We start from the raw sequence: 13,778 nt of genomic DNA on the forward strand, positions 1-13,778 counted from the left end.
AAGCCCAAACCTAACCCCATTACTGTAAAAGACTGATTACAAAGCTCCAAGAGCATAGCCCATAATATGAGAAGGGTCAACGGGCAGATGTCCTACTGCCAGCCTATAACGCTCCATGTCATCCCCCAGATGCTCACCCATCACAGCAGCCGGTCCTCAGCACGGTCAGACGAGAAACCAGAGAAAATAAAGGGGAAAACCCATGTGACAGGATAAGAGAACAACATCCAACCATCTTCCTTCTCCACTATAGAGCTCCAGCATATTCCCTCCCTCCTTCACTATAGAGCTCCTGCTTCTTCCCTCCTTCACTACAAAGATCCAGCATCTTCCCTCTCTCCTTCACTATAGAGCTCCTGCATCTTCCCTCACTCCTTCACTATAGCGCTCCTGCTTCTTCCCTCTCCTTCACTATAGCGCTCCTGCTTCTTCCCTCCCTCCTCCACTATAGCGCTCCTGCTTCTTCCCTCCCTCCTCCACTATAGAGCTCCTGTATCTTCCCTTTCCTTCACTATAGCGCTCCTGCTTCTTCCCTCCCTCCTCCACTATAGAGCTCCTGCATCTTCCCTCCCTCCTTCACTATAGAGCTCCTGCTTCTTCCCTCCCTCCTCCACTATAGAGCTCCTGCTTCTTCCCTCTCCTTCACTATAGCGCTCCTGCTTCTTCCCTCCCTCCTTCACTATAGAGCTCCTGCTTCTTCCCTCACTCCTTCACTATAGCGCTCCTGCTTCTTCCCTCTCCTTCACTATAGAGCTCCTGCATCTTCCCTCCCTCCTTCACTATACAGCTTCTGCATCTTCCCTCCCTCCTTCACTATACAGCTCCTGCTTATTCCCTCCCTCCTTCATTATTCAGCTCCTGCATCTTCCCTCCCTCCTTCATTATACAGCTCCAGCATCTTCCCTCCTTCACTACAAAGATCCAGCATCTTCCCTCCCTCCTTCACTATAGAGCTCCTGCTCTTCCCTCCCTCCTTCACTATAGAGCTCCTGCATCTTCCCTCCCTCCTTCACTATAGAGGTCTAGCATCTTCCCTCCCTCCTTCACTATAGAGCTCCTGCATCTTCCCTCTCTCCTTCACTATAGAGCTCCTGCATCTTCGCTCTCTCCTTCACTATACAGCTCCTGCATCTTCTCTCTCTCCTTCACTATAGAGCTCTAGCATCTTCCCTCTCTCCTTCACTATAGAGCTCCTGCATCTTCCCTTTCTCCTTCACTATAGCGCTCCTGCTTCTACCCTCCCTCCTTCACTATAGAGCTCCTGCATCTTCCCTCTCTCCTTCACTATAGCGCTCCTGCGTCTTCCCTCCCTCCTTCACTATAGAGCTCCTGCATCTTCCCTCTCTCCTTCACTATAGAACTCCTGCATCTTCTCTCTCTCCTTCACTATAGAGCTACTGCTTCTTCCCTCTCTCCTTCACTATAGAGCTCCTGCATCTTCCCTCCCTCCTTCACTATAGAGCTGCAGCATCTTCCCTCCCTCCTTCACTATAGAGCTCCTGCATCTTCCCTCTCTACTTCAATATACAGCTCCTGCATCTTCCCTCTCTCCTTCACTATAGAGCTCCTGCAAATTCCCTCTCTCCTTCACTATAGAGCTCCTGCATCTTCCCTCTCTCCTTCACTATAGAGCTCCAGCATCTTCCCTCCCTCCTTCACTATAGAGCTCCTGCATCTTCCCTCCCTCCTTCACTAGCGAACTCCTGCATCTTCTCACTCCTTCACTATAGAGCTCCTGCATCTTCCCTCTCTCCATCACTATAGAGCTCCTGCATCTTCCCTCCCTCCTTCACTATACAGCTCCTGCATCTTCTCACTCCTTCACTATAGAGCTCCTGCATCTTCCCTCCCTTCTTCACTATACAGCTCCTGCATCTTCCCTCTCTCCTTCGCTATACAGCTCCTGCATCTTCCCTCTCTCCTTCACTATAGAGCTCCTGTATCTTCACTCCCTTCTTCACTATACAGCTCCTGCATCTTCCCTCCCTTCTTCACTATAGAGGTCTAGCATCTTCCCTGTTGTGAATTCTGTGGCTGAATTCACTCCTGTGGTCACAAGTGGTACTGCAGCTTCTAAGCTTCCTCCCTCAGGTGTTCTGCAGAGCTCGTTAGCTGCTTCGTTATTTAACTCCACCTGATTCTGTCTTCCTTGCTCCTGGTCAATGTTCCAGTATTGGATCTGAGCTCCTGGATCTTTCCTGTGGCCTGCTGCTCTACTTAGATAAGTGCTTCTTGCTTTTTGTTGCTATTTTTTCTGTCCAGCTTGTCTTTTGGTTTTGCTGGAAGCTCTGAGACGCAAAGGGTGTACCGCCGTGCCGTTAGTTCGGCACGGTGGGTCTTTTTGCCCCCTTTGCGTGGTTTTTGCTTTAGGGTTTTTTGTAGACTGCAAAGTTCTCTTTACTATCCTCGCTCTATCTAGAATATCGGGCCTCACTTTGCTGAATCTATTTCATCCCTACGTTTTGTCTTTTCATCTTACTCACAGTCATTATATGTGGGGGGCTGCCTTTTCCTTTGGGGTATTTCTCTGAGGCAAGCCAGGCTTGATTTTCTATCTTCAGGCTAGTCAGTTTCTCAGGTTGTGCCGAGTTGCCTAGGTAGTGTCAGGCGCAATCCACAGCCACCTTTAGTTGTGTTTAGGATAGGTTCAGGTTTGCAGTCTACAGAGATTCCACGTCTCAGAGCTCGTACTTTTGTTTTTGGGTTATTGTCAGATCACTGTATGTGCTCTGATCGCTGGTACACTGTGTCACTGGATTGCACTCATAACAGTACTGTTGTGAATTCTGTGGCTGAATTCACTCCTGTGGTCACAAGTGGTACTGCAGCTTCTAAGCTTCCTCCCTCAGGTGTTCTGCAGAGCTCGTTGGCTGCTTCGTTATTTAACTCCACCTGATTCTGTCTTCCTTGCTCCTGGTCAATGTTCCAGTATTGGATCTGAGCTCCTGGATCTTTCCTGTGGCCTGCTGCTCTACTTAGATAAGTGCTTCTTGCTTTTTGTTGCTATTTTTTCTGTCCAGCTTGTCTTTTGGTTTTGCTGAAAGCTCTGAGACGCAAAGGGTGTACCGCCGTGCCGTTAGTTCGGCACGGTGGGTCTTTTTGCCCCCTTTGCGTGGTTTTTGCTTTAGGGTTTTTTTTAGACTGCAAAGTTCTCTTTACTATCCTCGCTCTATCTAGAATATCGGGCCTCACTTTGCTGAATCTATTTCATCCCTACGTTTTGTCTTTTCATCTTACTCACAGTCATTATATGTGGGGGGCTGCCTTTTCATTTGGGGTCTGGGGTTGTCAGGGGGTACATGGTGATGTTCCATTTTTGTCAATTTCGTCATCTACTCCTTCTGAGGTCCCAGAGTTCTTGTCTGATTATCAGGATGTATTTGAAGAGCCCAAGTCCGATGCCCTACCTCCGCATAGGGATTGTGATTGTGCTATCAATTTGATTCCTGGTAGTAAATTCCCTAAAGGTCGTTTATTTAATTTATCCGTGCCTGAACACGCCGCTATGCGCAGTTATGTGAAGGAATCCCTGGAGAAGGGACATATTCGCCCATCGTCATCGCCACTGGGAGCAGGGTTCTTTTTTGTAGCCAAGAAGGATGGTTCGCTGAGACCATGTATTGATTACCGCCTTCTTAATAAGATCACTGTTAAATTCCAGTATCCCTTGCCATTGTTATCTGACTTGTTTGCTCGGATTAAGGGGGCTAGTTGGTTCACTAAGATAGATCTTCGTGGTGCGTATAATCTGGTGAGAATCAGGCAAGGAGATGAATGGAAAACTGCATTTAATACGCCCGAGGGTCATTTTGAGTATCTAGTGATGCCGTTCGGACTTGCCAATGCTCCATCTGTGTTTCAGTCTTTTATGCATGACATCTTCCGTGAGTATCTGGATAAATTCCTGATTGTTTACTTGGATGACATTTTGATCTTCTCAGATGATTGGGACTCTCATGTGAAGCAGGTCAGAATGGTTTTCCAGGTCCTGCGTGCTAATTCTTTGTTTGTGAAGGGATCAAAGTGTCTCTTCGGTGTGCAGAAAGTTTCATTTTTGGGGTTCATCTTTTCCCCTTCTACTATCGAGATGGATCCGGTTAAGGTCCAAGCCATCCAGGATTGGACTCAGCCGACATCTCTGAAAAGTCTGCAAAAATTCCTGGGCTTTGCTAATTTTTATCGTCGCTTCATCTGTAATTTTTCTAGCATTGCCAAACCATTGACCGATTTGACCAAGAAGGGTGCTGATTTGGTTAATTGGTCTTCTGCTGCTGTGGAAGCTTTTCAGGAGTTGAAGCATCGTTTTTGTTCTGCCCCTGTGTTGTGTCAACCAGATGTTTCTCTTCCCTTCCAGGTCGAGGTTGATGCTTCTGAGATTGGAGCAGGGGCGGTTTTGTCACAGAGAGGTTCTGGTTGCTCAGTGTTGAAACCATGTGCTTTCTTTTCCAGGAAGTTTTCGGCTGCTGAGCGTAATTATGATGTGGGCAACCGAGAGTTGCTGGCCATGAAGTGGGCATTCGAGGAATGGCGTCATTGGCTTGAAGGAGCTAAGCATCGCGTGGTAGTATTGACTGATCATAAGAACCTTACTTATCTCGAGTCTGCCAAGTGCTTGAATCCTAGACAGGCCCGTTGGTCGTTATTTTTTGCCCGCTTCGATTTTGTGATTTCGTACCTTCCGGGCTCTAAAAATGTGAAGGCGGATGCTCTGTCTAGGAGTTTTGTGCCCGACTCTCCGGGTTCATCTGAGCCGGCGAGTATCCTCAAAGAAGGAGTCATTGTGTCTGCCATCTCCCCTGATTTGCGGCGAGTGTTGCAAAAATTTCAGGCGAATAAACCTGATCGTTGTCCGGCGGAGAAACTGTTCGTCCCTGATAGGTGGACTAGTAAAGTTATCTCTGAACTTCATTGTTCGGTGTTGGCTGGTCATCCTGGAATCTTTGGTACCAGAGAGTTAGTGGCTAGATCCTTCTGGTGGCCATCTCTGTCACGGGATGTACGTACTTTTGTGCAGTCCTGTGGGATTTGTGCTAGGGCTAAGCCCTGCTGTTCACGTGCCAGTGGGTTGCTTTTGCCCTTGCCGGTCCCAAAGAGGCCTTGGACACATATTTCGATGGATTTCATTTCTGACCTTCCCGTTTCTCAAAAGATGTCAGTCATTTGGGTGGTCTGTGATCGCTTTTCTAAAATGGTCCATCTGGTGCCCTTGGTTAAATTGCCTTCCTCCTCTGATTTGGTACCTTTGTTCTTTCAGCATGTGGTTCGGTTGCATGGCATTCCTGAGAATATTGTTTCTGACAGAGGTTCCCAGTTTGTTTCAAGGTTTTGGCGAGCCTTTTGTGGTAGGATGGGCATTGACCTATCTTTTTCCTCGGCTTTCCATCCTCAGACTAATGGCCAAACCGAACGAACCAATCAGACCTTGGAAACATATCTGAGATGTTTTGTTTCTGCAGACCAGGATGATTGGGTGTCCTTTTTGCCGTTGGCTGAGTTCGCCCTTAATAATCGGGCCAGCTTGGCTACATTGGTCTCTCCATTTTTCTGCAATTCTGGGTTCCATCCTCGTTTCTCTTCAGGACAGGTTGAGTCTTCGGACTGTCCTGGTGTGGATTCTGTGGTGGACAGGTTGCAGCAGATCTGGACTCAGGTAGTGGACAATTTGACCTTGTCCCAGGAGAAGGCTCAACTTTTCGCTAATCGCAGACGCCGTGTGGGTCCCCGACTTCGTGTTGGGGATCTGGTTTGGTTATCTTCTCGTCATATTCCTATGAAGGTTTCCTCTCCTAAATTTAAACCTCGTTTTATTGGTCCGTATAGGATTTCTGAGATTCTCAATCCTGTGTCTTTTCGTCTGACCCTCCCAGACTCCTTTTCCATACATAATATATTCCATAGGTCGTTGTTGCGGAGATACGTGGCACCTATGGTTCCTTCTGTTGAGCCTCCTGCCCCGGTTTTGGTGGAGGGGGAATTGGAGTATATTGTGGAGAAAATTTTGGATTCTCGTGTTTCTAGACGGAAACTCCAGTATCTGGTTAAATGGAAGGGTTATGCTCAGGAAGATAATTCCTGGGTTTTTGCCTCTGATGTCCATGCTCCAGATCTTGTTCGTGCCTTTCATGTGGCTTATCCTGGTCGGCCTGGGGGCTCTGGTGAGGGTTCGGTGACCCCTCCTCAAGGGGGAGGTACTGTTGTGAATTCTGTGGCTGAATTCACTCCTGTGGTCACAAGTGGTACTGCAGCTTCTAAGCTTCCTCCCTCAGGTGTTCTGCAGAGCTCGTTAGCTGCTTCGTTATTTAACTCCACCTGATTCTGTCTTCCTTGCTCCTGGTCAATGTTCCAGTATTGGATCTGAGCTCCTGGATCTTTCCTGTGGCCTGCTGCTCTACTTAGATAAGTGCTTCTTGCTTTTTGTTGCTATTTTTTCTGTCCAGCTTGTCTTTTGGTTTTGCTGGAAGCTCTGAGACGCAAAGGGTGTACCGCCGTGCCGTTAGTTCGGCACGGTGGGTCTTTTTGCCCCCTTTGCGTGGTTTTTGCTTTAGGGTTTTTTGTAGACTGCAAAGTTCTCTTTACTATCCTCGCTCTATCTAGAATATCGGGCCTCACTTTGCTGAATCTATTTCATCCCTACGTTTTGTCTTTTCATCTTACTCACAGTCATTATATGTGGGGGGCTGCCTTTTCCTTTGAGGTATTTCTCTGAGGCAAGCCAGGCTTGATTTTCTATCTTCAGGCTAGTCAGTTTCTCTGGCTGTGCCGAGTTGCCTAGGTAGTGTCAGGCGCAATCCACAGCCACCTTTAGTTGTGTTTAGGATAGGTTCAGGTTTGCAGTCTACAGAGATTCCACGTCTCAGAGCTCGTACTTTTGTTTTTGGGTTATTGTCAGATCATTGTATGTGCTCTGATCGCTGGTACACTGTGTCACTGGATTGCACTCATAACACTTCCCTCTCTCCTTCACTATACAGCTCCCGCATCTTCCCTCCCTCCTTCACTATACAGCTCTAGCATCTTCCCTCCCTCCTTCACTATAGAGGTCTAGCATCTTCCCTCTCTCCTTCACTATAGAGCTCCTGCATCTTCCCTCCCTCCTTCACTATAGAGGTCTAGCATCTTCTCTCTCTCCTTCACTATAGAGCTCCTGCATCTTCCCTCTCTCCTTCACTATACAGCTCCCGCATCTTCCCTCCCTCCTTCACTATACAGCTCCAGCATCTTCCCTCCCTCCTTCACTATACAGCTCTAGCATCTTCCCTCCCTCCTTCACTATAGAGCTCCTGCATCTTCCCTCCCTCCTTCACTATAGAGCTCCTGCATCTTCTCTCTCTCCTTCACTATAGAGCTCCTGCATCTTCTCTCTCTCCTTCACTATAGAGCTCCTGCATCTTCTCTCTCTCCTTCACTATAGAGCTCCTGCATCTTCCCTCTCTCCTTCACTATAGAGCTCCTGCATCTTCCCTCTCTCCTTCACTATACAGCTGCCGCATCTTCCCTCCCTCCTTCACTATACAGCTCTAACATCTTCCCTCCTTCCTTCACTATAGAGCTCCTGCATCTTCCCTCCCTCCTTCACTATAGAGCTCCGGCATCTTCCCTCTCTCCTTCACTATAGAGCTCCTGCATCTTCTCTCTCTCCTTCACTATAGAGCTCCTGCATCTTCTCTCTCTCCTTCACTATAGAGCTCCTGCATTTTCCCTCCCTCCTTCACTATAGAGCTCCTGCATCTTCCCTATCTCCTTTACTATAGAGCTCCTGCATCTTCCCTCTCTCCTTCACTATAGAGCTCCTGCATCTTCTCTCTCTCCTTCCCTATAGAGCTCCTGCATCTTCCCTCCCTCCTTCACTATAGAGCTCCTGCATCTTTCCTCTCTCCTTCACTATAGAGCTCCTGCATCTTCCCTCTCTCCTTCACTATAGAGCTCCTGCATGTTCCCTCCCTCCTTCACTATAGAGCTCCTGCATCTTTCCTCTCTCCTTCACTATAGAGCTCCTGCATCTTCCCCCTCTCCTTCACTATAGAGCTCCTGCATGTTCCCTCCCTCCTTCACTATAGAGCTCCTGCATCTTTCCTCTCTCCTTCACTATAGAGCTCCTGCATCTTCCCTCTCTCCTTCACTATAGAGCTCCTGCAAGTTCCCTCTCTCCTTCACTATAGAGCTCCTGCATCTTCCCTCTATCCTTCACTATAGAGCTCCTGCATCTTCTCTCTCTCCTTCACTATAGAGCTCTAGCATTTTCCTTCCCTCCTTTACTATAGAGCTCCTGCATCTTCCCTCCCTCCTTCACTATAGAGCTCCTGCATCTTCTCTCTCCTTCACTATAGAGCTCCTGCATCTTCCCTCCCTCCTCCACTATAGAGCTCCTGCATCTTCCCTCTCTCCTTCACTATAGAGCTCCTGCATCTTCTCTCTCCTTCACTATAGAGCTCCTGCATCTTCTCTCTCCTTCACTATAGAGCTCCTGCATCTTCCCTCTCTCCTTCACTATAGAGCTCCTGCATCTTCCCTCTCTCCTTCACTATAGAGCTCCTGCATCTTCTCTCTCTCCTTCACTATAGAGCTCCTGCATCTTCCCTCTCTCCTTCACTATAGAGCTCCTGCATCTTCCCTCTCTCCTTCACTATAGAGCTCCTGCATCTTCTCTCTCTCATTCACTATAGAGCTCCTGCATCTTCCTTCCCTTCTTCACTATAGAGCTCCTGCATCTTCCCTCCCTACTTCACTATAGAGCTCCTGCATCTTCTCTCTCTCCTTCACTATAGAGCTCCTGCATCTTCCTTCCATCCTTCACTATAGAGCTCCTGCATCTTCCCTCTCTCCTTCACTATAGAGCTCCTGCATCTTTCCTCCCTCCTCCACTATAGAGCTCCTGCATCTTCCCTCTCTCCTTCACTATAGAGCTCCTGCATCTTCTCTCTCTTCTTCACTATAGCGCTCCTGCATCTTCCCTTTCTCCTTCACTATAGAGCTCCTGCATCTTCTCTCTCTCCTTCACTATAGAGCTCCTGCATCTTCCTTCCCTCCTCCACTATAGAGCTCCTGCATCTTCCTTCCCTCCTTCACTATAGAGCTCCTGCATCTTCCCTCCCTCCTTCACTATAGAGCTCCTGCATCTTTCCTCTCTCCTTCACTATAGAGCTCCTGCATCTTCCCTCTCTCCTTCACTATAGAGCTCCTGCAAGTTCCCTCTCTCCTCCACTATAGAGCTCCTGCATCTTCCTTCCCTCCTTCACTATAGAGCTCCTGCATCTTCCCTCCCTCCTTCACTATAGAGCTCCTGCATCTTTCCTCTCTCCTTCACTATAGAGCTCCTGCATCTTCCCTCTCTCCTTCACTATAGAGCTCCTGCAAGTTCCCTCTCTCCTTCACTATAGAGCTCCTGCATCTTCTCTCTCTCCTTCACTTTAGAGCTCTAGCATCTTCCTTCACTTTTTCACTATAGAGCTCCTGCATCTTCCCTCTATCCTTCACTATAGAGCTCCTGCATCTTCTCTCTCTCCTTCACTATAGAGCTCTAGCATTTTCCTTCCCTCCTTTACTATAGAGCTCCTGCATCTTCCCTCCCTCCTTCACTATAGAGCTCCTGCATCTTCTCTCTCCTTCACTATAGAGCTCCTGCATCTTCCCTCCCTCCTCCACTATAGAGCTCCTGCATCTTCCCTCTCTCCTTCACTATAGAGCTCCTGCATCTTCTCTCTCCTTCACTATACAGCTCCTGCATCTTCTCTCTCCTTCACTATAGAGCTCCTGCATCTTCCCTCTCTCCTTCACTATAGAACTCCTGCATCTTCCCTCTCTCCTTCACTATAGAGCTCCTGCATCTTCTCTCTCTCCTTCACTATAGAGCTCCTGCATCTTCCCTCTCTCCTTCACTATAGAGCTCCTGCATCTTCTCTCTCTCCTTCACTATAGAGCTCCTGCATTTTCCTTCCCTCCTTCACTATACAGCTCTAGCATCTTCCCTCTCTCCTTCACTATAGAGCTCCTGCATCTTCCCTTTCTCCTTCACTATAGAGCTCCTGCATCTTCTCTCTCTCCTTCACTATACAGCTCCCGCATCTTCCCTCCCTCCTTCACTATACAGCTCCTGCATCTTCCCTCCCTCCTTCACTATAGAGCTCCTGCATCTTCTCTCTCTCCTTCACTATAGAGCTCCTGCATCTTCTCTCTCTCCTTCACTATAGAGCTCCTGCATTTTCCTTCCCTCCTTCACTATACAGCTCTAGCATCTTCCCTCTCTCCTTCACTATAGAGCTCCTGCATCTTCCCTTTCTCCTTCACTATAGAGCTCCTGCATCTTCTCTCTCTCCTTCACTATACAGCTCCCGCATCTTCCCTCCCTCTTTCACTATAGAGCTCCAGCATCTTCCCTCCCTCCTTCACGATAGAGCTCCTGCATCTTCTCTCTCTCCTTCACTATAGAGCTCCTGCATCTTCTCTCTCTCCTTCACTATAGAGCTCCTGCATTTTCCCTCCCTCCTTCACTATAGAGCTCCTGCATCTTCCCTATCTCCTTTACTATAGAGCTCCTGCATCTTCCCTCTCTCCTTCACTATAGAGCTCCTGCATCTTCTCTCTCTCCTTCCCTATAGAGCTCCTGCATCTTCCCTCCCTCCTTCACTATAGAGCTCCTGCATCTTTCCTCTCTCCTTCACTATAGAGCTCCTGCATCTTCCCTCTCTCCTTCACTATAGAGCTCCTGCATGTTCCCTCCCTCCTTCACTATAGAGCTCCTGCATCTTTCCTCTCTCCTTCACTATAGAGCTCCTGCATCTTCCCCCTCTCCTTCACTATAGAGCTCCTGCATGTTCCCTCCCTCCTTCACTATAGAGCTCCTGCATCTTTCCTCTCTCCTTCACTATAGAGCTCCTGCATCTTCCCTCTCTCCTTCACTATAGAGCTCCTGCAAGTTCCCTCTCTCCTTCACTATAGAGCTCCTGCATCTTCCCTCTATCCTTCACTATAGAGCTCCTGCATCTTCTCTCTCTCCTTCACTATAGAGCTCTAGCATTTTCATTCCCTCCTTTACTATAGAGCTCCTGCATCTTCCCTCCCTCCTTCACTATAGAGCTCCTGCATCTTCTCTCTCCTTCACTATAGAGCTCCTGCATCTTCCCTCCCTCCTCCACTATAGAGCTCCTGCATCTTCCCTCTCTCCTTCACTATAGAGCTCCTGCATCTTCTCTCTCCTTCACTATAGAGCTCCTGCATCTTCTCTCTCCTTCACTATAGAGCTCCTGCATCTTCCCTCTCTCCTTCACTATAGAGCTCCTGCATCTTCCCTCTCTCCTTCACTATAGAGCTCCTGCATCTTCTCTCTCTCCTTCACTATAGAGCTCCTGCATCTTCCCTCTCTCCTTCACTATAGAGCTCCTGCATCTTCCCTCTCTCCTTCACTATAGAGCTCCTGCATCTTCTCTCTCTCATTCACTATAGAGCTCCTGCATCTTCCTTCCCTTCTTCACTATAGAGCTCCTGCATCTTCCCTCCCTACTTCACTATAGAGCTCCTGCATCTTCTCTCTCTCCTTCACTATAGAGCTCCTGCATCTTCCTTCCATCCTTCACTATAGAGCTCCTGCATCTTCCCTCTCTCCTTCACTATAGAGCTCCTGCATCTTTCCTCCCTCCTCCACTATAGAGCTCCTGCATCTTCCCTCTCTCCTTCACTATAGAGCTCCTGCATCTTCTCTCTCTTCTTCACTATAGCGCTCCTGCATCTTCCCTTTCTCCTTCACTATAGAGCTCCTGCATCTTCTCTCTCTCCTTCACTATAGAGCTCCTGCATCTTCCTTCCCTCCTCCACTATAGAGCTCCTGCATCTTCCTTCCCTCCTTCACTATAGAGCTCCTGCATCTTCCCTCCCTCCTTCACTATAGAGCTCCTGCATCTTTCCTCTCTCCTTCACTATAGAGCTCCTGCATCTTCCCTCTCTCCTTCACTATAGAGCTCCTGCAAGTTCCCTCTCTCCTCCACTATAGAGCTCCTGCATCTTCCTTCCCTCCTTCACTATAGAGCTCCTGCATCTTCCCTCCCTCCTTCACTATAGAGCTCCTGCATCTTTCCTCTCTCCTTCACTATAGAGCTCCTGCATCTTCCCTCTCTCCTTCACTATAGAGCTCCTGCAAGTTCCCTCTCTCCTTCACTATAGAGCTCCTGCATCTTCTCTCTCTCCTTCACTTTAGAGCTCTAGCATCTTCCTTCACTTTTTCACTATAGAGCTCCTGCATCTTCCCTCTATCCTTCACTATAGAGCTCCTGCATCTTCTCTCTCTCCTTCACTATAGAGCTCTAGCATTTTCCTTCCCTCCTTTACTATAGAGCTCCTGCATCTTCCCTCCCTCCTTCACTATAGAGCTCCTGCATCTTCTCTCTCCTTCACTATAGAGCTCCTGCATCTTCCCTCCCTCCTCCACTATAGAGCTCCTGCATCTTCCCTCTCTCCTTCACTATAGAGCTCCTGCATCTTCTCTCTCCTTCACTATACAGCTCCTGCATCTTCTCTCTCCTTCACTATAGAGCTCCTGCATCTTCCCTCTCTCCTTCACTATAGAACTCCTGCATCTTCCCTCTCTCCTTCACTATAGAGCTCCTGCATCTTCTCTCTCTCCTTCACTATAGAGCTCCTGCATCTTCCCTCTCTCCTTCACTATAGAGCTCCTGCATCTTCTCTCTCTCCTTCACTATAGAGCTCCTGCATTTTCCTTCCCTCCTTCACTATACAGCTCTAGCATCTTCCCTCTCTCCTTCACTATAGAGCTCCTGCATCTTCCCTTTCTCCTTCACTATAGAGCTCCTGCATCTTCTCTCTCTCCTTCACTATACAGCTCCCGCATCTTCCCTCCCTCCTTCACTATACAGCTCCTGCATCTTCCCTCCCTCCTTCACTATAGAGCTCCTGCATCTTCTCTCTCTCCTTCACTATAGAGCTCCTGCATCTTCTCTCTCTCCTTCACTATAGAGCTCCTGCATTTTCCTTCCCTCCTTCACTATACAGCTCTAGCATCTTCCCTCTCTCCTTCACTATAGAGCTCCTGCATCTTCCCTTTCTCCTTCACTATAGAGCTCCTGCATCTTCTCTCTCTCCTTCACTATACAGCTCCCGCATCTTCCCTCCCTCTTTCACTATAGAGCTCCAGCATCTTCCCTCCCTCCTTCACGATAGAGCTCCGGCATCTTCCTTCCCTCCTTCACTATACAGCTCCTGCATCTTCTCTCTCTCCTTCACTATAGAGCTCCTGCATCTTCTCTCTCTCCTTCACTATAGAGCTCCTGCATCTTCTCTCTCCTTCACTATAGAGCTCCTGCATCTTCCCTCCTTCACTATAGAGCTCCTGCATCTTCCCTCCTTCACTATAGAGCTCCTGCATCTTCCCTCCTTCACTATAGAGCTCCTGCATCTTCCCTCCTTCACTATAGAGCTCCTGCATCTTCCCTCCTTCACTATAGAGCTCTAGCATACTCTTTTTCCGTCCTCATTCTTCCTTGGGCCTTTCTCTCCCCCAGTATCTCAGGCCCCTTTCCCTTTTGTATCTCAGACCCCTCTCCCCACATTTTGGACCCCTTCCCCCCGTCCCTCTCCCCCCGTATCTCAGGCCACTGTCCCCCCAAGTATCTCGGGCCCCTTCCCCCTGTCTCTCGGACCCCCCATATTTCGGGCCCACCAAATTAATCCTCGGGCACCTCTCCCCCCATATCTCGGGTCCCCCCATATCTCGGGTCCCCCCCATATCTCGGGCCCCTATCCCTCAGTCTCCCCCCCCCCCCGGCTCCATA

The 13,778-nt window shown here is 48.6% G+C and overlaps 1 protein-coding gene across 1 annotated transcript in view; it reads right to left on the reverse strand.

The window, feature by feature from the left end:
• Positions 1-13,778, reverse strand: part of BSN (bassoon presynaptic cytomatrix protein) — a gene marked incomplete at its 5' end in the record, with an annotated part of 169,006 nt that overhangs the window by 154,084 nt on the left and 1,144 nt on the right. The gene's annotated exons all lie outside the window — the stretch shown is intronic.

The sequence above is a fragment of the Ranitomeya imitator genome, chromosome 8, assembly GCF_032444005.1.
Source record: "Ranitomeya imitator isolate aRanImi1 chromosome 8, aRanImi1.pri, whole genome shotgun sequence".
Taxonomy (NCBI): domain Eukaryota; kingdom Metazoa; phylum Chordata; class Amphibia; order Anura; family Dendrobatidae; genus Ranitomeya; species Ranitomeya imitator.